This window comes from Erithacus rubecula (genome assembly GCF_903797595.1).
Source record: "Erithacus rubecula genome assembly, chromosome: 12".
NCBI classification, from domain to species: Eukaryota; Metazoa; Chordata; class Aves; order Passeriformes; family Muscicapidae; genus Erithacus; species Erithacus rubecula.
Genome location: NC_136664.1, coordinates 8,188,114 through 8,213,951, shown reverse-complemented (window position 1 = coordinate 8,213,951; position 25,838 = coordinate 8,188,114). Strand labels below are relative to the sequence as shown.

General features: G+C 43.2%; 1 protein-coding gene across 2 annotated transcripts in view; it reads left to right on the top strand.

Annotated features, from left to right (window-relative positions):
* The window catches only part of GNAO1 (G protein subunit alpha o1), a 140,196-nt gene that overhangs the window by 1,304 nt on the left and 113,054 nt on the right, over positions 1 to 25,838 (top strand). The window lies entirely within an intron of this gene.

The window sequence follows — 25,838 nt, the reverse complement described above, 5'->3', positions numbered from 1 at the left end:
CAAGGAAGCCTGGTAGGGGTGGAGGTACACCCGTGGTGCGACTATTCTCCCCCCACCCATTTTTAAAATTTTTTATTAAAATGCAATGAAATACCCCTTCCTCCCACCGCTACAAATATGACGGGTTGGTTGGAGGCGGGCGCCATCACGGAACGAGCCTGGGCGCTGGTTCAGGGTCTGGATTTCAGCTGGGAGCGGTTGCCGCTCTGCGATGCTGGTGGTTGCAGAGGGATCCGTGGCTGGGAGGGGCCCCCTCGGGACCGGGGTTGCTTAGCGAGGGGAAGAGGCTCAGAGATGGGTGTGGATGGGGCGCGGGGAGCGGGATGCGGGGCTTCGCGGCCGACGGGCGGCTCCCGGCGCGGCGTTCAGGCGGCTGGCGCTGGACAGCGCCCGGCGGGGGCTCGGCCGGCAGCAGCGGGGCACCGCCGGCACCGCCGGCTCCTCCCGGCGGCGGCCGCGCCGCGCTCCGCTGCTCCGGAGGGGACGGGGAGAATCCTGAGGGGCTCCGGAATAACCAGAGGGGCCCGCGCCCCTCGCAAGCTGCTGCCCTGAGCTCCCGTAGCCGCCCTGGGTGTGCGTGTGTGTGTTGTGTGTGTGTGTGTGAATGTGTGTGAATGTGGGTGTGAGTGTGACTGTTTGTGTGTGTGTGAACGTGGGTGTGAGTGTGACTGTGTGTGAGTGTGTGTGAATGTGGGTGTGGGTGTGTGAATGTGGCAGTGGATGTGTGAGTGTGCGTGTGTGAGTGTGGGTGTGCATGTGCGTGTGCATGTGCGTGTACCAGGGGCGCGGATCGGGGCCTTCGCCCAGCTCCCCTGCAGGCAGGGCGGTTTGGCGGTGACCCGGATATTTCTGTATCAACTCTGTGGCAGCTGTGCCCACCCCTCGGGGGTTCGATGAAACCATCATCCCTGCCTCAGGCAGTGCTTTTCCCAAGGCGCTGCGGGGCTGGGAGGTCTCACTGTGAGGAGACGCGTCTCCAGTGCACAGTGGTGTCTGTGGCTTTCTCCACTGACGTTTGTGTACCCTACTTCTGTAGAGGCTCTGATTATCCCCTTTCACTATTTGAAAGGGGGCTTTCCTCCCTTTCACCCCCACAGTTTGATTTGAGGATTTGAGTCTGGGGTGGAGTGGATTTGGCTTGCTCTTTTTTCATGTGCAAAAGGTGGATCAGGAGATATGTTGCTGCAGATGACCAATAAATTATTTAATCTCTAAGAAGTGCTTCTGCAGAAGCATGCTGGAATGGCGGGTGATGGGTTTTGGTTGAAGGGAGAGGCTGTAGGAACTACAACAGCAGAGTGCACACGTAGAGCCCATAGGCAGGAGGGCAGGCAGTGACCACACTGGCTACACAATAAATGAACAATCACTCTTGTTTTCCAAAGAGCAGAGCTCTTGTTTTTTGAAGCAAATCACATTAAGATAATAACCTGTTTTCTGGACTAGATTGGTATATTGAGGACTGAAATATACCCATTGTGTGTGTGTGTGTGTGTGTGTGTGTATATATCTACACATGCATTCCATTAAAATGACTCAAAGTAAGGCATGCTAGGCTTGCAGCTTTATACCTGATGTGAAAATGTCAAGGAATCTGCTATGGTGGATGGGCTTATAGTGGTGGAAATTGGGAGGCATCCATGAGTGTGGAAACTCCAGTGGAGTGTGTGGAGGCTGGGGTGGGGACAGCGGTGTTGCCATGAGCACGGCAGCAGCATCTGGGAGAGGCGCGCAGCCGCGGGGAGAGCGATGCGCAGGAACAACGTGGGGAAACCAACACTGCTGAAAATTAATTTAAATATAATGTAGGCATTAGCATTTCACCTGGTCAAGCTCCATTAGACAGGCTTGCTGAGAACCTAATGAATTCTTAATAAAGATTAAATCGCATGTTCATTAGATTTTGATGAAAGACTGCTATTTTTTTTTTTATACTGTATTATTGGTGTGCTTCTAGATAATAAATCTCATCCTCGTGAATGGCTAAAGCAGATTCACACTTGGATATTGCCTTGAAAACAAGCACAGGAATCTGTAGACAGATTGGAGAATGCTAAGACAAAGGAACAGAGAGCAGACATTGTTACAGAGGAGTAGAAGAGGTTACACACTGCCCAGTTAATCCTTGAAATGTTAGGTACAGGAGAAGAAGTAGAAATTACAGTAATTTGAGAGTGTAGCCAGGATGGAGATAAGAATTTGTAAATTTAATTCAGGATATTTTTTTTTGTGAAATATTTGGAGATGCCTTTTAGCTGGTGAGTGGGGGGTTATCGAGCAAAAAAAGAGATATTGGTGAATGACAGAGAGGTGGAACTGGAGTCTGGAATGTGCATCTCAAACAGTGTCAGCACAGGCTAGGAATGACACTTTTCTTAGCACCCATAGTTGTTTTGGCATGCTTAAGCCTTGCACTTTGACAACTTCACCTTGGCTGATTAATTTTGCTGTATTTTTTCACAACCAGTCCTGCAGTCCAGATACTTTACCCATGCCCCTCTAAATGAAGGGTCAGAGCCAAGCTAGTCAGAGGAACAGTCCTGAAAGGCATGGTTGTGCCATGCAAGCCAATGAGACTCCAGAGTGTGCCACAGCATTCAGAATCAGGCTGTGACCAGATTCTATTTTCACTCAGCTTAATCTAAAAACCATCTGTAACCAAGCAAAGCTGGGGCTTTCCTTTAAAATCCAAGCTAGAAGGTGAGAGTTACCAGAAAAGAGAAATTAATTTTCCACTCACACCACCCTATCTCATTTAGGTCTTAGATATATTCAAATAAATGTCGAGCACATGCAGAATTTAGGACTTAAATTTTTTTCCTGGGATACCTGGATTGTAGCATGAAATCAAGACTGATGTTATTCTAGGATATTTTTGTGGGGACTTGGAACTCTGGTGAATGTGCTTGTTCATCAAAAGCCCCAGCAGAGCAGGACACTGAGCATATCTCCATCTCTCAGTGCTTAGCAGGACACTTAAATCCCTGCAACGGTCCAGTGGTGAGCAGGGTTGGACTGCTGGGGTGGGGACACCATCCGCTGCCATCAGCACTGGGCTTCCAGGGAATTCAGTGTTTAATTGTGCTTGCACAGAGAGGATGAGTTAGCTGGCATGGCTTCAAAAACAAGGTCCTGCCACCTACTCAGCAGCTACTGTTCTGGATGGTGAGCCAGGGCAGTATTTCACCTTTCCCAATGAGGAATTAGTGATAGGTGTGGCATTCCAGAGGAGATGGCTTCATCAGCCTACAGGAAAAATTTTGGAGCTTGGGATTTGATTTTGCATTTTGCTTTTGCAGAAGCAGCAGCTTCTGTCCCCTGCTGAGCTGGGTGCAGAGAGATGGGTGCAGCTCCTTTCATAAGATTCCAGAGCTTCTAGCCCTGCATGTCCTCCAGAGCAGCTATGTGCTGCTTCACCAGAAGTACTGGTAGTAACTCACTTGATAGCCTTCTCTGCTGTGCTAGTTTTCACAAAATGTTTTTTATGTTAGGTATGAGAAGGATGGAAATATACAATCAGGAGAAATATACACTAGTGTACAGTGTTTATATTGAAATATCTACTCTCTTCTCCTCAACAGCCATCAGTCCCAACAGCTGTCTGATATATTGTTCTGACCTTTTTCAAAAAGCCCCTCAAAACAGCCCCAGGTTCTACTTGCTCTCTGTATAACCAAATTACTTATAATCTAATGAACTTCTCCAGTGAGAAGCGATCCCCGCCCACTGGTTTTACAGCAATTTGATGCCAAATGCCATTGAAATGAAATGATGTGTTGTGAACACCCACTTGAGTGCTCTTTGCTGCATGTCTGTGTCTCAAATCTGTAGGGATTTCACACTTGCAGCCCCTTCCCCCAGGAATACTTCACCCCACTGGGGCTGACAGCAGAGTTGCTTCGCCTCTGCAGCATCTTCCCAGGGCCAGGGCTGCAAACTGTGTCTTCATGGTCTGTCCCCCTGCCCAGCACATCCCTTCTGCCCTGTGGCACTGGGTGCAGAGCCCCACCCAGCTCTGCTTCCATCTGGGAGCTGTTTGATCGTGGTGTGAGCTGGCAACCCAGAGGCACGAACCTCACTAGAGCACCAGGTCAGGCTGAGCCATCCTCATCCTTACTTATCTCCTGCTGTTTTCCAGGATTTCTGTGATTTCAAGCCCAAAGTAGGGCAGCGACAGGCTGCACCTGGGTGGTATTTGAACTGAGTTTCAATAAGCAGAGTGAAGAGCTGCAGCCTTCCCAACGTAGTTGTGTCATTCTACCAAGTCCTGCCCCAGTGCCCTTTGCCCTGGGTGTGGATTTGGCACCGTGCATGTGGCACATGAACCCCAGGAAGAAGGAAATTGGCTCTGGTGGGGCTGTTTTGGCAGTGGAACCTGCAGTGAAACCAAACTGCCTGCTGGGGCAGCTCTGAGATCTTGGGGTGGCAGCTGGGCAGTTGTTACCTGCCCTGAGCAAGGCAGGTTCTCCTGCCAGGGTGTCAGAGATATCCCCATGGAGGCTCCTCTAGGAGGGAGGCTCTACCCTCACTGCAACTTTTTTCCCCACCTTCCCAGATGCTTTCTTGCATCCCTGGATGCTGTGGGTGTCATGTTCCACACTCTGCAGTGGCACAGCACAGGGGGATTGCCTCTGAATCAGGCAAGAAGAGTAAGAGTTGGGAACAGAGAGAAGTGAGGATGCTCATTTTGGCTTGTAGCTACAAAGGGTAACTGTGTTTTCAGCATTTATTTCCTTCCTCTTGGATTTTTTATTATGCCAAAACATGAAAAACCATAGTTCCTTCTTTTATGTTTAAGGTTCTTTTTATTAGACTGAGAGAGATTTCAGAAAGAGCAGTAACAATATTAGGAGGCAAGATGGAATATGTTTTGGGTTTGTGTTTTTTCTTTTTCCTTGACAGTTCTTAATTTGTTTCTTGTTTTAGGGACTCATAAAAGTAAAAATATCTCTCAGTGACAACAGTGAACAGCATAGCTTCTCCTCTTCCAACCCAGTTTTAAAACCTTAAAAGAAATTTGCCTGTCATATTCTGACATGACACATCTAGTCCTGTTGGAAATGTTTTAGCAATCTAATGAGATGAAAGCAGTTGTTTTAATGAGCTCAGAAGAAAGAGACAAATCTGCTGCACAAATGTAACCAGGGATCTGTTTTGTTTTATGGCTTAGCTAACCCAGAAGTTGTAAGAGACGTTAGATTGACAAATGAATTAGATAACAAATGAAAGAAGGTTGTGGTTTTCCTCTTCAGTCTGTCCTTTGCCATTTGTCTGGCATACAGCTTCATACCTGATGTGAGTTCTCCTGGGTGCTTACCTGGGGAATACGGGAAAGATAATCAAAATGGGTGAAGAATGAAAAAGAGACAAATAATGGTCAAGGCACTCTTTGGTTCTTTTGTTTGGTCTGGTCAAGAGAAAGAGTGAAATGAAGTGCTTCAGTGATGGCCAAGGCAGGAGCAGGTTGCTGGAGGGTCAGAGCCAGGCAGTCAGGAATGTCTCACACACTCATCATGATCTTGTTTTCTTCAGTCCCCTTTCAGACTTACAGCCTGCCTCTGCAAATACCCACCTCCCTTGATTTCTCCTGGATCTGCAGGGTACAAAATCACAACTGAGTGTTGAAGCTGGTGGATATGCAGCCAGAGAGCACAATGCAAGTGCAGGGTCCAAGAGCTCAATTTTGCAAACTCCTGCTCAGGCACTGAAGAAGGCAAAAACCTTTTCTGACAAGGCAGCCACTGTACACAGTGCACAGACAGACCCATCCTCTACACTCTGAAGTCCATGGTTACACCCTGAGTGCAACTGAAAGATGGGATTTGGTCCTTTATTTATTATGTTGGTTTAAAGAGGAGCTCCTGCAGGTGAGAATTACCAAAACCTCAAATTCAAGTGGCCAGGGTATTTAAGAGTCACTTTTCCTGCTGCTATTCCAAATTTGCTATTTGTGGGTTTGTGTAGAGCCTGAAATTACTTCTGTGGAGCCTGGACTGACATGATGACTGGATCAGCTCTGATTTCAGGTGGTCTTTGCTCAGCTGTGTATTTTGTTTTTGAAAGAAATCTTCCAGCTCTCCTCACTTCAGAGAAAATGAAAAAATAAATTACCTTATTCTAGCCTGAGTACTCAAGAATTCAGAGCAAAATAAAAAACATCCCAGATGATGGTGAGGAAACCAAATACATCTCTATTTCTTGCTTACTTTTGAAGCCTGATACCTTTTAGCATTGGCAATACTGAAACCAACAATCTCACTTTTTTCAAATCAATTTGAGTGCTACTGACCCCAAATCCTCTCTTTGAGCTCACTGGACTTTGGGCCAATTTCTTCCCACACTGAAGATGATATCTGTTCAATCTGTAGGTTTTATGAGATGTGATGAATTTCAAATGTTTGCATGACACTTGGTGGCATCCTGGATGTTGCTAAGTTTCATTCACAAAACCAAAGCCAGGAAACAAAAAGATCTGGAAGGCATTGGCACATTAAACCTACAGCCATTTTTCTTGCCTTAATTTTTTTTTTCTTTTATTCATAGAGGGAAATACTAATGATTTGTGCCACATCTTTTCTAATGCTGAAGAAATGCTCTGCCTAATGTAAAAATCCCCCTAAACCGTTAATTGAATCATTCTTATTTTACTTTTAAGACCATTCAGGAAAATGACAGATGTAAGGGAGGTTGGAGGATTACAGTCCTGATTATAAGATGCTCTTAGGAATCTGCCTAAAATCAGAAAAGGCAAAAGGCTGAAAAATGTTACTGATGGTTTTCTAGTGCTGAGAAATAAGGAGAAAAAAGTATTTTAATTCAAAACTCAATCATCATGTACTTACTGTGATATTAGAATAGAACTCTTGATGGAGGCATCTCTTAACTTACCAGTAAAAATGCTTACCCTCCCCAGCTTTCATGTTAATTGAGAAAGAACTGAGGGGTGCCCTCAGAAGGGAGCCCAGGAAACTGTAGTAAGCTGACATCAAGCCTATTTTTCAATTGCTAATCAATAAAGTTTTTGACATTGAAAGGGAAGGACTGGCAGAGCTGAAATTACTTTTTCTTTATTTTTGGGCATGTCCTGCTTTGCTTGGTCACCAAAAATTATTTCAGTTCATCAGGAAACCTGTTATTTGAGTATAAAGTCTGTAAGCTTAAAGCAAAGGAGCTGGAATACATCAGCTTGAGAGAGAGACAAGAGGTACGGGTTACACAGGGTCCTCTTGCAATATAAAGAGTTTGGCTGTTAATAACCCTCCTCTCCCCATCAGGTCCTCAGGAGCCAAAGACAATTTATCATCCATTCTGTTTGTTACAGGATAACTTGTGCAGTCTTTCAGCAGAAATTCTGCTGGTTCATGTTGCAGGAGTTGCTAATGGGAAATGGTTGGGAGATGTTGATCCTAGTAAGTGCTTTGAGGTGTGGTCTCTGACAAAGCCCAGAGCTCTTGACTGACTATTTAGGACTGAGGTGCTCCAGGAAAACTGGGAGCAGGTTTCAGCAGAAGCAGGATCCAATGCTGCTAGGAAATATAGGGTTTGATAACAAGGAAAGGGATTTTCTTCTCTTTGGCACTTCTCAGGCTATTTAGCATAGGGATGGGGAGATCCATGTTTCCATTGGGAGGCCATGAGGGATGTCTTCAGTTGAGTGGTTCAACAACCTTTCACTTGTCCAAGAGAAAATATCCTCTTTAGAGAATTCATGACCCCAGCCTTACCCCTTGACAGGGAGGCTGGCAATGGACATTTCATCTCTGTGCATGTCCCTCCTCTGAAACAACCCCCCAAGTGCTTAAAACAGTCTGAAAGGCAGAGCAGTGAGTCAACATGCTTTGAGATTCCAGCAGCCTCAGACTTGTATTAAATGCTCTTGTCTACAAGAGCATAATCAACAGCAACTTGTACACGCCATAACAGTCTGGTACAAGACTTGGAGTATTTCTGCATCAGCTGGAAATGATTACAGAAGGGAATGAGATGAGAATGGGCCTCTATTGAGGAAAAATATCACTTAAATGATAAAAATGTATACTACCTCCTAGCAGAATTTGGTGGTTTATCCTCACCCTCTTAGAGCTGATTTGGGTTAGTAGCTCCAGTTTTAAAGCATTAAATAACAGTGTATAGGAAAGGCTGAGTGCACAAAATGGATGTTAAGCAGAATTATCTAGGTAACAAATGAGAAGTTGTAGAGGTGGATTTCTAAAGCTGTGGTGTGTGCTGTCTCAGTGATATTTCCTCACTGCCAGTACAGTGCTCCTTATTTATTACAGCTGGATCCTGCTGTAATCCAGCTCCTGCCTTTACAGCAAAGAAGAGGGAATATCTCATTTTGATGTCTGTCAATGAAATAGTCCCATGTATGTATTTCTGGAGGAATTTTGTGTGGAACTGGCGCAGACCAGCTCTAGGTCTCTCCAAAATTCATGGTGAGATCTTAAAATCACTTTCAGGGTCCAAAAATGTGGATCTGCATGCCCTAATTTCAGATTGCAATAGCTAAGCTATGTGAATTTATCATCCTTTAATGTGCTTCTGAATGGTTGGAATGGCAGGGCACGTGCTCCTCCACAGCATGAAGGTTTCTGCTCAGCTTCATCCACAGGAGGGAAATACCATCCTCATAATGAGTTTTAAATGTAACACAACCAGCTTGGCTTCTTAAGTAGTGCAGAACTGAGTATTTGATTCAGTATATTTTGGGAATCTGTTTTTATTTACTCACAGCCTCTTTACATCTATAAGCAGTGTGAAAGGGTGTTACAGCAGGGGTGGTTACAGGGTGGTTTAGCTTGTTGCAAATAAACCAGCTCTTTCCACTGGTCAAAGAGAGCTCTTGCTACAGGACCCTTGGGAGAATGAGAAATTGGTCACTCATTGCCAGGCTGGTGCACTGATGCCCAGGTGATGCTCCTTCTCAAGGTTAGATGGGGACCCCATCTCACCTCTTGTAAGTTTTAAAATGGGCAGGTTTTTATCATTAGAATATCTGTACCCCCACCACAGATACTGCAGAGCCTTTATCATCACATTTTGTCAGTAACAGCAGCACAAATCACTGGGATGAAGGAAAATTGTCGTGATGAACATACACCTCAGAAAGTCATCACAGTGTTCATTAATAACCAGTCACTCTTTGGTGATTAATTATTCTGCCAAATTGGAAAAAATTTTCCACATGAATAAGAAGATGTTTACTTAATAAAGCAGAAAGCTCCTAGAAGCATGCCCTTGTTTTCCTCAATTTAGTGGTACAATAAATTTATATCCTCCTGCTTTTTACAGCTCAGGAGAAAAGCCACGGTGCTGTATCAACTTGTTGCTGTTGGTTTCTGTCCAGACAGTTCTTCAGCAGGAAACCTGATGCTTCTCAATGAGTGCATTTAAGATGTTTAAATGGTAGATACATGAGCTGATGGTCATGGTTTGTTATCTGCATATCTCTGCATACCCTGAGCCCTTGTGAAACACTGGTAAGGAGGAACAGGAGAGTGCAGTGCCAAATCCCAGCTCCAGGGTTGGCATTTCTCCAGCACTGACTGATGGCATCAGGGTCACATTAGGAAAGAGGAAGGTCCCCCAATACTTTCATCCTGGCAACAGCCTTGTGCTAATAAGAATTCTCCTGGAAGCATGTTGCTGGGAACAGGCAGATCTTACCTCTGCACTGATTGGGATGTGCAGGAAGAGGAAAGCCAGTGTTGGCACTGGGGAATCCAGGTACTGATAGCAAATCAAAATCTTAGTATCTTCTGTGATGATATTGATGTCTCTTCAGTGTCTTTCAGCATAGTTAATTATTAAAAGCATTCAACAACAACAAATGTGAAGAGGAAAGAAACACTAAGAGAGCCCATAAATGGTAAAAAATTAGTGATTAGTAATTTTAATATGGTTCAGTAAATAATTCAGAATCTAACCTTTGTTTTTTTAACTAAGTTTTTATTTATCTACTACTTTTGTTTGCTGATACTTTCAAGAAATCTCTTTATCTTAAATTTATATTTAGCTGAACAAATTATAATTTTTTTTCTACATGACAGAGCATGAAAATTGAATTATTACACTGGTACTTTTAGTTCTGATCTGTGAGATCAAATAGTACTAATTTCCCCATCTGTGATCAAAGAAATAGGTGAGGCCTTCTGGCATAAACTGATATACAGTATGCAGGAGTAAATTTAAATTTTGATTTTATTCACTACTCCTTTAACATATTTGAATCAGGTTTCTGGAGTTTCCAGTACAAAAATTGGAAAAAATTCATACAAAGTATCTAGAACGATGATACAAACCCAGCCTAAGTGGTGTATTTAAATTCTAAAGTAACTGGATAAATATACTGAGATTTTTAAAATAACCAAAATCCTAACATTGTATTGTCCCCCTCACTAACTTGGGCACACACTGGTGCAGCCCAGGGCCTGTCTGAAGCTCTCAGACACATCCTGCTCAGTCTGTTCTCCAGGAGAATCCTCCTCATCCAGCAGAACCATTGTCTGGATGCTCCTGAGGACTCGCTCCGTGTTTAACTCTCCGCTGCTGGTTTTCAGCAGCCCTGCAGCTCTGTGACAACTGTACAGCTCAGCACTGCTGCAGCAAGGCCACAGCACTTCCAGGGCTTCTCAACCAGAGCAGCAACTCATCTGTGTGGGGTTAAGTTTAGGAGGTAGCTCACATTTCGTTCATGCTCAGACCCCAAACCCCAGAACAACTGAGTTTTCTAATACTGTGCACATTAAAATCAATGAGTGTGAACAGGACTGGGTTAACCCCTGAGCCCTGCTGAAGAACACATCATCTCTGCTTGTGCTGATTCCCACCCAGTTTTAGTGTCACTCTCTGTATCCAACCATTGTCCAAACATTATTCTGTTTCTTTTGAAACCTTTTGAAAAATAAAAGATCAGGGGAAAAATTATTCTTGTGTTGTAGGCTTTTTCATGCCACATGTGTTTCTCTTTTGCCACAGGAGCTCTCAGGTATCAGCTTTCAAATTATTTTCAGTTACAGTTTTTTGCCATGTTACTTGTATAAGGAGAAGGGCAAAAAACACTGGTTTTAGGAAGAGCAGGTTTAATTGTAGCATTTTATATGTATTTAATGGCTTCAAGAAATGAGGTCATGTGAAATCATCTGGAAATAAATTTTCCTGTTCCCCCCTCAACTTGGCGCTCACAAAGCAGCATTTGAAGTGTCATGTTCAGTTTTGGATCTTCTAAATCAAGGGGTGAATCGCTGATAAACTGGGCCCTCCTAGGTATTTGGAGGGGTCAAATAAAGGGGGGCTGAGGGAGCTGAAAAAGAGAAAGCTGAGGAAGACCTTGCTGCTCCTTTCCACCACCCAAAGAGGGCAGAGATAATGTGAAGCCAGGCTCTTCTTAGAGATACCAAGTGAAGGGATGAGTGGCAACATAGAAGCATCTCCTGGAAATTAACATGGAATATATATAACGAAAAAATGTTTCATGGGGAAGTTGATGCAAAAGTGGAACTGGACCCAGAAAGGAGAGGGTCATCATCCCTGAAGATTTTCAAAACTCAACAGGACAAGGACCTTTGCAACCTGGCCTACATAAGATAGTAGCTCTGCTCTGGGGAGGGACCTCTACCACAAGTTATTCAATGATTCTGTGATAAGAAAATCCAAATTAGTCTCCTTATTCAGTGTTCCTAATGTCAGTGTTGACTAAAGACCTCTCTAATTCGAAACCAGAGGGCCAGTGTTGCACAGCACTAGCAGAATTTTCCCTGTGAGTGCATAAAAAGCCAGGCTTAGCTGGGACTGTTATCATTTGGTTATCATTCCTAATTCCCCTTCACACCACTTTGGTTTGTTTCTTTGCTTTCTTTTTGGATTTATTCCATACAGCATTTTACTGGCTGCCTTCTGAAATCCTAAGCTGGGGTTTTACCAACATCTTGTTTTGTTGGTGGTGTCTGTCCCTACCAACTGTGGTGTATGGTGGCACTTGTATGGTGATATATGGCAGTGCAGTAAACCAGACTGTGGCACTGATATGAGTTAACTCAAAAAAATTTCCAAAAACTCAGAAAGAAATGTCCATCAAATGCTCCCTTAAGGCAGCAATGTACTGAAGGTTGAGATGTGGGCTTGTATTGAAGGATTCTGTCACTCCTGGCTAGTTCTGTGGGCTTAATTTTTGAGGGTAAATCAGTCACATTCAAGACTGGAAAGTAGTTTATAAGTTCTTCTGCACCTTTAGGCTTTTAAATGATGGGTGTTTTTTCCCAAACCAGCCTTATTTTCTCTGAGTTCTTGTAAAAGAAATGCAAGTCTCTCACTGGCTTGAAATTTTTGTGTTGTTTTAAATTAATTTCTTGTGATGCATAACGCAGTGAAAAGGAAAGTGCAGCCATTTGTTGCTGTTTCACTGTATTTAGACCATCTTTCATGCTTTTAGAGGTCAAATCCATTTAATCTGGTTATGCTATTTCAATCACATTTACATTTTTAATGCAAAGCTCAGGTTTGCTTCACACTAGAATGATCACTCTGGTTTTGTAACAGGCTTTAGTCGTGCTGGGCTTTGGAGACTTCTTGCTTCTATTTTGACTCAGCCTTAGACACAGTCTTTGTCATTTATAAGGTAACTTTCCCTCTTGAGGTGCCAAAATGCTACAGAATCCTGATTCAGGAGTGCTGAACAACATTTTCAAATTCCATGTTATTTGGAACAAATTTTGAAGCCTGTAATAAAAGCCTGTCATTGATGTGGTTACCCTAACCTTGGTGCTCAAGGTGGTTTGCATAGGTCACTGCTGCCTTTTAAAGGGAGATACAGAATTGCATCTTCACCCATCTCCCATTCAGGCAGTGAACTATCCCGGCCTCACAAGGGCTCACCAGTTCACAGCTTCATTAGGACACCTTTTGTGCTCTTACTGTAAATAAACCAGGCTAGAAAGACTTTCTCCTGAAAATATTTGTCACATTTATATCTTCTCAAAAGCTCCAGAAGAAACCTACCCTATCCCTTTCCTCTGTAAGTTTTGTGTTTCCTCTTTTCCTTAAAGGAGGGCTTCCCACTTAAACACCTTTTTCCCCAAAAGATGATGCTATATGTTAAGGAATTTAGGAAAAACCAAGAAAGCACACCAGGCTTTGTAGTGTTCTTTGAAGCCCCACTTGCTTCTGAATTTGAACAATTCACTGCTTCTATTGCCTTCTGCAGTAGTAACCTGCTGGCTTCAGCTGTATTCCTGCATTATCCCCCAAGGAAATAGAAAATGAGGCCCTAAATACTTGTTTTGTTTTCTTGTAACATCACTTACAAACATGCAGGAGAGAAATGGTTAGCCTGGCAGAGGTTTGACACCACCAGACAAGACAAGAACTTAATGTAGATAGTGAAAAAGAGGCAGAAAGGGACAGAGCTTGATCTTTGAAGCAGGAGTCAAATGAAGAATCATGATCAAGTTCGGGCTCAGGATAACAAAATGAGGTTGTTTGCTAAGCAGTCTTCCAGAAGACTGACAGCAGCTTGATACAACAATGCACGGACTGGACACTGAGATCTTTATGTGAACCTTGCTCAAAGCAAGTGCCAAGAGTAAGAGGATCAGAGCTGTCAGAGCTGCTAAGAAGGGCAAAAGCTGGCAGCAGAAATGGCAACCCCCCATTCACTGTGTAGGATGTGGCCATAAGAGATTGCCAACAGAGAGATTGTAGCAAGCTCTCTTTTCATGGTAAGGCTCAAAGACTAACTTCGTAAATGAGGCTGATGAAGCAGGACTCCAAACTCTACAAGCTAAAAGACATAATGATACAATGTGCTTTTCCTTTTTAAAATGCATCCTTCCTTAACAAACATCAAAACACAGGGAGGAAAGGAGAGAAACTGTTTCAATTCGACTTAAGTTGCAAGCAAGCTTTCTTTAATCTCTGATTTATTCTCTCCTAGAAGACCCCCTTAATACATAATTATTGCAAGTAGGGGTCCTCACTGTAAGTGTAGAGATGCTGAACCATGTGTCCAAAATTCCTCCAGTATATATCCAACAGCAGTGTGATGAGTGTAAAAATAAATGCAAACCTACATAGGTACAGAAGCAGATCTATATCCAGTTGCAAACTCACACTTAATTATTAATGACTGAAGTGCTGTAGTTTTTCACTAAGTAGCAAAACATACCCTGAATATCTCTCAGGTTATGTCAGATTGACAGAGCATCAGCGCCAGTGTCAACTTTTCAGTGATGGATCAAGTACCATGTACAAGAACAAGAAAGGTGAATATTCAAATGAGAATCTCAGTTTCCTCTGATAGCGAGCCAGGAATTTCACATTCAAGAACTCATTGATGGAAGTTGCCCTTGTCATAGACAAAATGGTAAACAGTTTCAGAATAATGAATTACAAGCAGAAATTATACTAGTGAGTGATGGAGTAAATCATGGAAAGGTCATTTTGTCCATCTCTGTCCTAATGCAGAAGTCTATTAGATTACATATTCCTCACTGTTCTGCATGGTTTACTTGTAAACGACTTAAAGACACGAGTATTTAAATTGTTATATAAATTGCATATCACTTAACTGCAGATAGTTTTTGCATTAAAGAACTTTCTCCAATGGCCTGATGATTTTGTCTGAAATTTTCTCTTGCTTCTCCTAATCACTTCTCCACACAGAAGAGCTTTTATCACATTCAGCTGGAGTAGTAAGTATGACTGGCATGAGGAACTGTATTTTTTCTAGCTTTGTACCAAAGTTTGGATGGAGAAGTTGGTGTGTTTTCCTGTACTGAAGATTTCCAGTGTGAGAGAGACCATCTTCAACCACAGACAGGAATTGTTGAGTCCTCACAATGAAAGGAGGTGGTTGGAGGAAGCAATACCAGTTCAAGGTGGGAGATTTCACAGGTTGCATCTCAGATCCCTCATAGTGAATTTGTGTCTAATAAAGCAGGCTCAAAGCTGAAAGAAAAATTATGCTGATGGCAAACAAATCAGAAGTGGAAAGGTTGTGGCTAAACTGCGTTTGTAGTGCTGGCCTGCCAGGAGTTCAGCAATTTTTGGGGAATGTGAAAGAGAAATCTCAAAATAACTCTTTTTAATGCTACTGCAAAGTCCTGTTTGGCAATGCTGACCCAGCAAAACAGAGACTGTAAACCTAGACTCAGTTTTTTGTCCTCTGCAGTGACAACTGCATAGCTCTGCAGCCCTCCATGTCTTACATGTCTTTGAGAGGGCAGTGGAAATGATAAAGAGACTGGTCTTTCTGAAAAGCAGACTTCAAGCTTCACAGAACAAGCACGGGTGTTATTTGGGCTCTTGGTGCTTTTCTAAAAGTAGAAGATGCCCAAGAACTCCTTGTATCTGCAGCTGGTGCTTGCCAGAAATGCTTGTATGATCTATATGGATGAGTGGAGAAAAGGGGGGAGAGAGGGGGGAAAGGCCTTGGAGGGGAAACAACCGAGGAGATACAAATGAAAATTCAATTAAACAGAAGAGAACGAAAATTCAAAGTAGCATTGACACCCTGCTCAAGGCTGCTGATGTGTCTTGATTTCATCTCTAAACCTAGTGAATGAAGGTGACAGTGAAGAAAATAAATTACCTCCCTGGAAGGAACTGAATTAGATGACCAGGCAGATGAAAACATTCAAATACAGATATTCCTCTATGATATGCCCAGGGCTTGTAACAAATTCAACCAGAACAATAGATCTTGGCCTTGTAACCATTCCAAAGCTTGTCCAATGTATGAGGTTTTTTGTTTGTTTTGTTTGTTTGATTGAATTGTTTTTTCAGGGTTTTTTTAGATTTTTTTTAAAGGTCTGTTTATTTGCCAACTGAAAGACTTGAAATCTAGGGGAATGTAATCCCCTGTTGCCTTCCATCCTCTGTAGCCATCAGAATGGTGCTAATTGGACATATTAAATTCAGAATGGTGGCATTTTGCACTCATTTTATCTTCTGCCCTCAGTTATGTTGGTGTGGGATATAGAAATTGATCTATTGTGGTTGTTCTGGTTGCTACTGGTATCTTGGTTTGTGGGAGAGGTGTCCAAATGCTCAGTGTCATAAGCTGTTTTAGCAGAGAAGCTGAATGTTCTTTTCTCTTTTAAGATAAACTGTCATTCCTCCAGAATGTGGTCGTCATCAATTTATTTCAGCTTTATTTTGCTTTTTGCCAGCTGTGTGAGGAGCATGTTCAATATAACCAGTCATTCCAATAGCTTAATTTCTCCCCTAAGTATTTTCCTTCTTTCGGGTTGTCACCACAATCCCATTTAAAAGCCTGCTAATAGTAATTGAAAGCCATTTTAAGCTTGCATGTAGTATCAGAGTTTGAGCTGCATTTCATGTCTGTAAAACAGAAATAATAGTTAGCTATGACAGGCACTAGGAAGCTAAACAACAGCCAAGGCTACCACGCTTTTGGAAACCTACATTGCTAAAAGAAACTCATGGAATCCAGAATCCAGTGAAATGAACATGAATCTTCCCAAGTACATCAGTGGGATTCTAATCAGATTCTGAGTGCAAAGTGTGATCAGCAGTGGCCAGATGGAGGTTAGGCACAAAATAACCAGGAATTCTGCCTTTACAAAGAGAGTTTCTAGGACTTCAACCTGTGTTTAAGATGAAAGTTATTGATCCTTCTACAGAAAGCAAAGGGCAATGCAAAGGGGAGGGAAAGTGTGGTGGCTGTGTTGGACTAAGCAGTGTTTAAACCAAGCAGTCCTCTCCACTACTTGCACTACCAGCTTGGTTGGGAAGGAGGAGTCAGCTGATCCTATCTGTTCAATTCCTCGTTCTTAATTATTTTGGCTGATATCATCTATATGCTAAGTCAATCCCAGTGAATGGTATTTGAAACATCCCAATCAAAGTCATTACATTATCACATTCAGTCCAGGCTTTAAGTAAAAGAGATTTGGCTTGTTCTTTACACTGCTTGGCCCCTCTCCCAAATGTATGGCCATTATAAGAGAGGATTATCTGCACTGGAGGTTTTCTTCATTTCCATTAGGAAAAAAATTTCATTCAGTGCAGCAAGGGCAGCCTGAGATGGCAGGAGGAGATTGGCTCCATGCTGATGCCTTTGTTATCCACTGAGCAGAGCCTGACACCCCCTGACACTGCTGGCGCCTTGGTCAGGGGCTGTTATTTATTTCAGTGTATGGAACACATTGTTTTCTCAAAGGGAGGAGAATCAGCCTTTTATGAACAGGAGTCACTGGGCAGCATAGTCACCAAGCTGCAGGAGCTGGGGTTTGTTGATATATTTGGTTTTTCAGCAAGTGCCTTTGTTGGGCTTATCTTTCCTTTTAGTCTGCATCTCTTTGGTGGTGTTTAAGGTGGATCTAGACTTTCCCTGTCTTTCCCAACCCCTCTGCCTTTTCTAACACAAAAGCATGGGGTTAGGGACAGAGGGATTACAGTTTTTCAAGCTTACATATCTCCACAAGGCCCCTTCCCTGAGATTCATAACTTCTTATCTAGAGATACCCTCTCCTGCCATGGGTTGCCTTTAGTTCAAGAGGTGCCTCCAGTCTGTTTGCATACCATGAATGACCCTACTGCATGGATGGGCATTGCTTGCTGGTTTTCAAGGCTGCACTACACCCTTACGAAAAGGGCTGCTGCTTGCTGGTTGACACCAAAGCAGTTTGACCTCTGCATCACACAACTCCTTGTAACAACCCCTGTGATGTGTTTGCATTCAAGTGGAAGCCAGCTGGTGTAGTGTCCTCATGTCTTCCTAGAGCCTAGACACTGCACACATATGGTGTGTTCCCCCCTCTGAGAGATGCCATATGAACAAAAGACAAACTACTGGAACTCTTTGAAGTCTACACTGAATTCACTTAAAAGTCAAGAAAATCAGATGTTCTGTTTTGGCATTAAATGCTGAACCAGCAGCAGTGTAGGTGTGGAAACCAGGAGGAGGTTTTCTCAGAGGTGTCACAGAAGCATTAACTTTGTGTGACACATTCATCATGCAGTCATCCCAGCCTGGCCCACGGGGAGTGTTCTTCAGGGGCTTGATCTTGCCAAAGAAGTAGTGGAAATAGAAAGAAGTGAATAAAGAGGCATAAGTCTCAGACTCTCTCTGGGCCACTGGCTTGTAGGGCAGTTCCTCCAAGACACAAGCCTATAAAGGAAGAACAACTTTCCTTATCTTTTTTTTATCCTAGAAACATGTCAACAGTAAAGCTGAAAGGGCAGTGGGTATGAGGAGCAGCAGTAAAATGCCATTTGCTTCCCAAGATGGAAGTGTGACTTCAAACCCAAAATGAGAGAACTTACAGCAGTAGATTTGTGCTAAGATAACTGATTCAGAGCTTGATGTCTCTGGGAACCTAGTAGATAAATATTTTGTGTCAGAGATAGCCAAACCAATTTCATCTGATATTGAACTTTCCATTTCCGGTTGATTTCTTACATTATGAATCTTTTAAGTAAATCTGTTTGTGGGTGCTGCAAAACATGGGGAAATAGCTCTTATCACACCTGGTTTTTCAGTGCCTGCACAGAACAAACTGATAGTGTCCTGGTCTGCTCCCACCTAGCTGAGGTGTGGGGGTTCTGGACTTTGGTCCAGGAAGGGAAGTCTATTCCAAAGGGCAGACATGCACAGTCCTGCATGCAAGAGTCTGCTGCACACCTGCAGATGCCATCAGGCTGGGCAAGAACATATTCCAGAGTCCAGGAAAGCTGGGTTGGGATGCAGCAGCTCAGCAAATTCATGATATAGCAAGGCAGATTTTGTCCAACGGTGCTGTTTGATTATTTGTTGGTTTTGCTCTGCTCAAATTTGCTTTGTTGCCATAATAGTAAACATGGTACATGTGGAGCTCAGGGCCATGAGCCTGCATAAAGGGATAAGATAATGGATATTGCTTGAACCTTTTACTGTCTTTGTAGTTAGAACAGTTATTGGAAGGCACTAATCCCTTTCTGCTGATTATTGACTTTTGAATGAATCCTCATACACTCTCCAGCAGCAAAACTTGTGGGTTTTCAGGCTCACTAAAGCTCAATAGAACCAAGACCTTGTCATTTATTTTCACTGTTACTATTATTTTTCTATTTCAAAGCAGAGTTTTCTGCTGTGAATTCCCTACTGTTTGATCACAAAAGCAGGCAAGGGAAATTGTTATTTTTCATCCTGAAGCTTTTGTCCTTTTTACTTTTACAATCCATGTGAGGCGACTTTGCTGGTCATTAGCCGAGTCAGTAAAGCGAGCTTTCTTTGTTGGGCGAGAGCAGGGAAACATCAAGTGTCTGGTTCCATGGTAGCAATTTGCTCTTGAAATAAAGCAAGCGTTGATAAGTTCCTACCCTCAGCTATATTTGTCCTAGTAAATAAACATCATCAGGATTTGAGCACAAATACAAGTTGTTTTGCTCTGTTTAACTATTCTGAGATTGTGTTGGGCTAACAAAATCTCCTCTGCATCAAACAGACTTGTTCTATTGCACGCTCGTTTTGCTGATGATGTGTTTCTGCACACCTAGCCAAGGATGTATTTTTCAAATCATTGATCAGCAGAGCAAATATGCCTGGAATGCATCCCATTAATGTAAAGCAAGCAGTACATGCTTTTGATGGCTTTGCTTTTTAGAGGCCAAGGTTTCTAGCACTGGAATGGTTTGCCTTTGCCGTGCCCAGGAATGGTGGATTTGCTTAGAGGGTGCTGTGGTGTGCCAGCACTGGTCACACAGGGGACATCACACCCTCAGTGCCCACACTGCCAAGCCAGCTGAAGGGCAGCAATTGATACGTGCTGGCTTACACAGGGCAGAAAAAGCCCTTAGGATCTGTCATTGGGAGAAAGATTCAATTTTCCAGGATACTGATAAAAACGGTCATTAACCCTTTGGCAATGGCCTGTTCAGCTTCAAAGTGAAATTTCTCACTTGAACCTCACAAAATCAGGACTGTGCTTCTTCCCTGACAGGCAGCAGGACCCAAAATAAAATAAAGCAGCAGCAGGAGACCAAGTGAAACATGACACTGACATTTGTTCCACTTGGAGCACTGGAGCCACCGCTAATTTGAGCTGGAAGATTGGAGCACATGGCAAGAGATGGTTTGATGGTTTCAGTAAATAAACATATTGGGTCAGTCTGTAGCTGCAGGTGCCACACATTCTACAGTGAGGTAAATCACAGCAGAAATAGGCCAATTCCACTCCTTTGCCATCACAAAATTTTCCATAGCCTTTTCTAGAAAATTCAAAGAGAATACACAGCTTCCAAAACCAGTCCCAACATTACATGGGACTTTCAGCTGCTTTAACGTGCTGCAGGGTTTGCAGTGTGCATTGCTTTCCCCACCCACTTAAACAAACAGATGTCCATACTCCACAAGCTGGCTGCCCTACCTACTGTGCACCTGAGACCCAGAGAAAATGCTTTTCTTCACACTTCATTAGCAGTAATTAGATTAGGGAAGTTCACAGTGATGGAGGAAGGCTCTCCTCCATGGAGAACCACCCAGTGGAAGTTAGTCAGGGATCAGGACAGCTCTGTTACAGTGATTTGCTAGAGCACAAGCAAGCTGTAACCTGAGCAGGATCCATCACATTAGGAATTCTACATCCAACACAGAGATGGTGCCTGCTGCAGAGAGGTGTGCTCTCACTGATTCTCCCTGCCCCTCCTAAACCTCTTCATCAATCAAATCATGCCTTGAGAATTGCAAATGGTGAGTTCCAGCTTCAGTGAGTCCCATCTCAAGAGTGAGCACCAGTTTTGTTCCTCAGGGATGCCCCAAGAGATGGAACAGGGAGGGTTTTTCTCCTCCACCACACCTTGTATAGTTTGTCTAAGAGTCCGGTTCCTTTGAGGTCTCCACCAGTTTGCTAAAATTGGCCAAGAAACAGAAATATTACTGAAGGAGGAGCAGGAGGATCATGCAGAGGTACATGGATGGCCATGCAGCAGGTGATGCATGGAGAAAGAGCAGACTGAGATACACTTCAGGAGAACTATCACCCAGGATTCCTAAACCACTAGACAAATATTAAACCTAATTATTCCTAGGCAAGTAGATATACTAAAGCCACTCTGAAGTCATTCTTCACTGAAGCATTTTTTTTTACTAATTCTGGGCTTATTAACAAGTTTCAATAAATAGAATCACACTGATGAACAGACACTGCTAATTGCCTTCTGCAAGATATCTGGGGAAGTAGAAAACAGAAGCTGGATCTCCAGGCACACAGCCCCCTTCTTAGTGCCTCCCCCTCCATCTCCCTGAAAAACAACAGCAAAGCTCATATCCCCCTTCTGGCAGGGATCAATTATGTACTGCTTTTACCAGAGTTTCAGTATATTATTCTCCAGTTTAGGCCAAATGCATAAGTGAAGCTGAAGATGGTTAAGATGCATGTCAGAAGGAAATTGGTCAGAAAATGGCTGTCGGGTGGGCGTGAGTGGCGTGGCGCAGTGTAACTCACAACACTTTGGCACTCAGTGGGAAAGCAAAATGGGCTTCAGTGAGAATAACTTCCACAGATTTGGGGCGGGGGTGGATGTAGAGGTATGAACTCTGCAAATGGCCTTTTTCTGAGAGGAGAATAAAAAGGAGAAGCCAGGAAGGGATCTGTTTGTGGTGAGAAGTGGGTACCAGCCGCCAGGAACAAAGGGCCCTGTTTGCAGGATGTTCCCTGAGGAAAATGCATTTTTTTTCCAGTCTCTCAGAGCTTCCTCTTTCTCCTTGTGTCCTGGGAGCCACCCACCCTGCCAGCCCTGCACCCAAGCAGAATGCAGAAGGATTCTTGGGGTTTGTTGATTAAAACAAAGCCACCAGCAAAGCTGAAGGTGACTGGCAGCCCCCAGCCCATGCAATTTCAGTTCGTGGTTTCCTAGGAAAGGAAGAGTTCTGTTCAATGCTGATTGCTTTGGGGTAAAGAAAAAAGGATTGCTGTAGTGACAGAAAAATGTGGAGCTTAGATTTTGCGTAGATGACTTATTAGGTCAGAGCTGGAACATGCTTTGATTTGTATTCCTGATGATTGTACACGGGCACTAATTGGCCAAAGAAGCAAGGGATCTTTGTAGTTTAATGAGGAAAATACAGTGTAATGTGATGATTATTTTCTAATCAAAAAGCAGATGAACAGAATGGGAAAGAAAACCTGTGTGTGAATACAGACAGTGATTTTAATTAATATTTGCATGTGCTAATCAGTTTTTCTGTTCTGCTACCAGCTGTTAGCCCTAAATATGGCCTAATGTTACATAAATATATAAATATTATAAAAATTAATATTTAATATTATTCAATGCTTAATATTATAGAAATATGTTCTTTAATATGCTAAGCATTTTGCCTATACATACTTTTTGCTCACATGCATGAGCCAACATTTAAGCCAACAGGATTGGCAATACTAGATGGATAAATGAGAATAACACCCATCCAGGAGCATTTTTCTTAGTGAATCTCAAAGCACTTCACAGGTGAGACCAGTATCATTGCTCCATTTTACAGGTGGAGAAATGGGGGTGGAAAGAGGTTGAGGGACTGGCTTGTGCATCTGAGAGTGTGTTGGCCAAGCCAGAGGTCAAACCCAGAGGGTCTCCCATCCCCTCCTTCCTCCACATCCTAATCACCACTCCAAAACATGTCACCTTTCAGCAAGCTCAAGGTACATGCTCATGTCTTCCCACTCAATGCCTCTGGGAGAGGGGTTTTGTAACTCTCCACAAGTGGCCCTTTTGCCCCACAGAACAGCAGAGCTGACTGCAAAGCTGAGCCTGTGGAGGAGGGAGGAGGATGCCTGTCACACCACTCTATTTTAAACAAAGAAGCAGTAAAAAGCCAGTGATCCCTGTAGCATTTGGAAGAACAGGTTGGTGCTTCTCTAAGTTGGAAGGAGTGTTTGTCATGGCCACTTATGTTCCCAGGAAATATTCTTTGCTACTTTTGATTCTTGGTGGAAATAAATCTGATTCACTGAGATCCCATGCTGCATAGTGCTGTTACACTCTGCTGGCTTGAGAGCCTCCTAGCTGGTTACCTGCTGGATTTTGATTTAAAAAAAAAAAATATACCAGTCCCTCTTTGAAACATATTTATGTAAATATTATTTGAAATGAAGAAGAAATAGGGATGGTCATCTTTAAAATATAAAGGATTATTCATTTCAGTTTGACAGCCAAAATTTTGGAGCAGTCAGTAAACATAACTGCACTTCTAATGCTCTAAATATTTGTGGATAATAATCAATTTGGTGATTTGTTTCTTAAAAAAAAAAAAAGAAATGCTAATGATAAGCTTCTGTGGCTCTGCTCTCATAATTTCAGTATTGACTATGCTCAAAAGTCACTGCAGGGTTCCCACTCCTGTTCTTTTTGCAAGCCTTATGATACCTCCCAAATTTTCCTTAAAAGCCCCTGGAGTCACATGGATTTCAGAAACCTCAATTCTGGGGCTTGGGTTTTTCTTTAATAAAAATCTCATCCTCTGTAGCAGCATGGAAATTGACAGTGGACCCAAAAACCTTAAAAATCCAAATATAACTAGAAAGTATTATGTGTGTACCTCATGCTTTAATAGAAGAGATTTGAGAAATGTAATTATTATATGCTTTAGAGCAGCAATTTCATATGAATCATCTCTTCAAACACCTGAAAATCTACAAAACATCTCACAATCAAGGTTTTTTTCTGCCTTGTGTACATACCATAGCTAGTGACCATGGCAGAATGGTCCTTATGTGTCATCCTGCCCTGAAATTATTTTGCCTTGCACTGCCATGCGTCAGGGGGAGAAGGGCTCTGGCAATCCTGCTCAAGGCAGGAGATCTCTCGTTCTGACTCGTTGTCATCTTGGTGTGGAAGTTGCAAAATTTAATTTTTGACCCTGAAAACGAGCAGCCCAGAATCTGCACCCGCTCCAGGGTTGCTGGAGACCCCAGACAGAGCTGCTGCACCATTTGCAGGCAGATATTTTTTGAAATTGCTCTTTCAGAATATTTCTTCCAAGTAGCCCTTAAATTGCTTAAGTGGGAATCATGCCTTCCAAAGAAACCCTGTTTTAAAAATGAAAGGAGGGAAGGGGAGAAGCTTCCATCCCCTTTGCTGGCGTTTCAAAGAGGGCATTCCCTCTGAGAGACAGAGCCAGGGCTGGGGCCGCTTCCACTGACAGAACGGGGCCAAGGGCCCGCTGCGTTCTTTGCTACAGTGTGGCATTTTCCCTATAAAACTGCACAAGTGTTAATTATCCGGATCGGGCAATAGCAGGAGCTGTTTATTGAGGCTTGCTGCTCTCCCGCCGGAGCAGGCTCTGGATCCCCAGTGGAAGCATTCATCAGCTCTTTGACAATGCCAGTCCGCTGCAGGGCTTTCAGAGCACAACAAAGATTTCCTCACAGCTCCCAGCCACCGGGGCTGGCCGCTGTTACAGTACGGCTTTGACAAAGGCAGAAGGAAGGAGAGGCACTTGCTAACACGTATTCCTCTTTCTGTACTGTATTTCTTTCTCTCTGCTTCTCATAGCATTTCACACAAGATAGAGAAGTGGTGTTGTTTGCTTTTTACGGAGGGGAAACTGAGGCCCAGAAGGGGAAAGCAACTTGTACAAGCTTTTTCAGCCAGTGATGGTCAGAACAAGGAGCAGGAGCAATAGCCAAGTCCTAATTCCTTGGCAGAGCCTTGCATTCATCCAGCTGTACTGAAAGCCACTGTATTTCTGTGCACTTGCACTGTGAGGTACAGGCAATTGGGGGAATACAGGGGTTAATGGAAATTTTTTCAGCCCTGTGTAAAGGGGTCTGTCAAGCCTCTACTTCCTTCCTCCTTCACTGTGTCATTTACTTTGGGGACGAGCTGCACGGTGGGCACTATGCATATTCATACCAATCGGGCTCCAGTTTCACTTTGCACAGGCTTTTCTCCAAGCAATTTCTGCTGCTGTTGTTGCAAAACATTTTAATTAATCAGGAATTTTAATTAATTGTACCCTGCTGAAAATGCCAAGACAAAAGCACAAGTACAAGGAGACAGTTGCTCAGGTCAGAGCAGCCCATCTTTGGTTAGCTGCGTTTTCTCTGAGATCACACAGTGTGATTACAGACACAGGCACAGGGAAAACACTGAATTCTGAACAGCATATTGAAATCTTAGAGAAATAGGGTGGTGTTTTTATCAAGTCAGGAGGCCTGTATTGAAGCACTGAGCTGGCACACTGCTAACTGGAAAGCTGCATCCCAAAAGGATTACAATGGCCTTTTTTCTAGTCCTCCAACTGCTTCAAACAATCACTTTCACCAAAGCACTTAAAATGTTCTGTGTTTTTGTAAAGCTGAAAATCAGGTCGTTTCTAGGCCAGTTTCACGTGCAGTGAATGAATTAGCACAGCTGCTTATTTCCACCTTTTGCTGAGCCCCTTCCTGGGGCACCTTGCAATGTTACTGCTGGCAGGGATCCCCTTCTTGTTCAACACATCCCTGGTCTTGTTGCTTGTTATTTTGCTACAATGCCCAGTGAATTGTGGCACATTTTGTACTGAGGGAATTGGCATTCATCTGTCCAGTGATACACAAGCCTGGACCAACACTCAGTACACAAACTGATTCACCTTTGTGAGCTTATATGTGATTTTCTACCCTCTTAAAATGGTTTCATCCCTTGGTGCACAGTCTAGACAACCCCCAGCATACCATGAATAATAGATCCCAAAATTCTGTAAAAGCTTTATTTATTTAAACAACTAAATATTTAGAACTTCTTCGTATCATTGGCATATTTACCTTCCTTCTCCTGAAGTAAAAGGTCTCTAAAGGATTTCCACCTTGTAAACCTTCTCTGAGCAGTATTTACAGCCGGTTGTGTGTTTAAGGCCCACA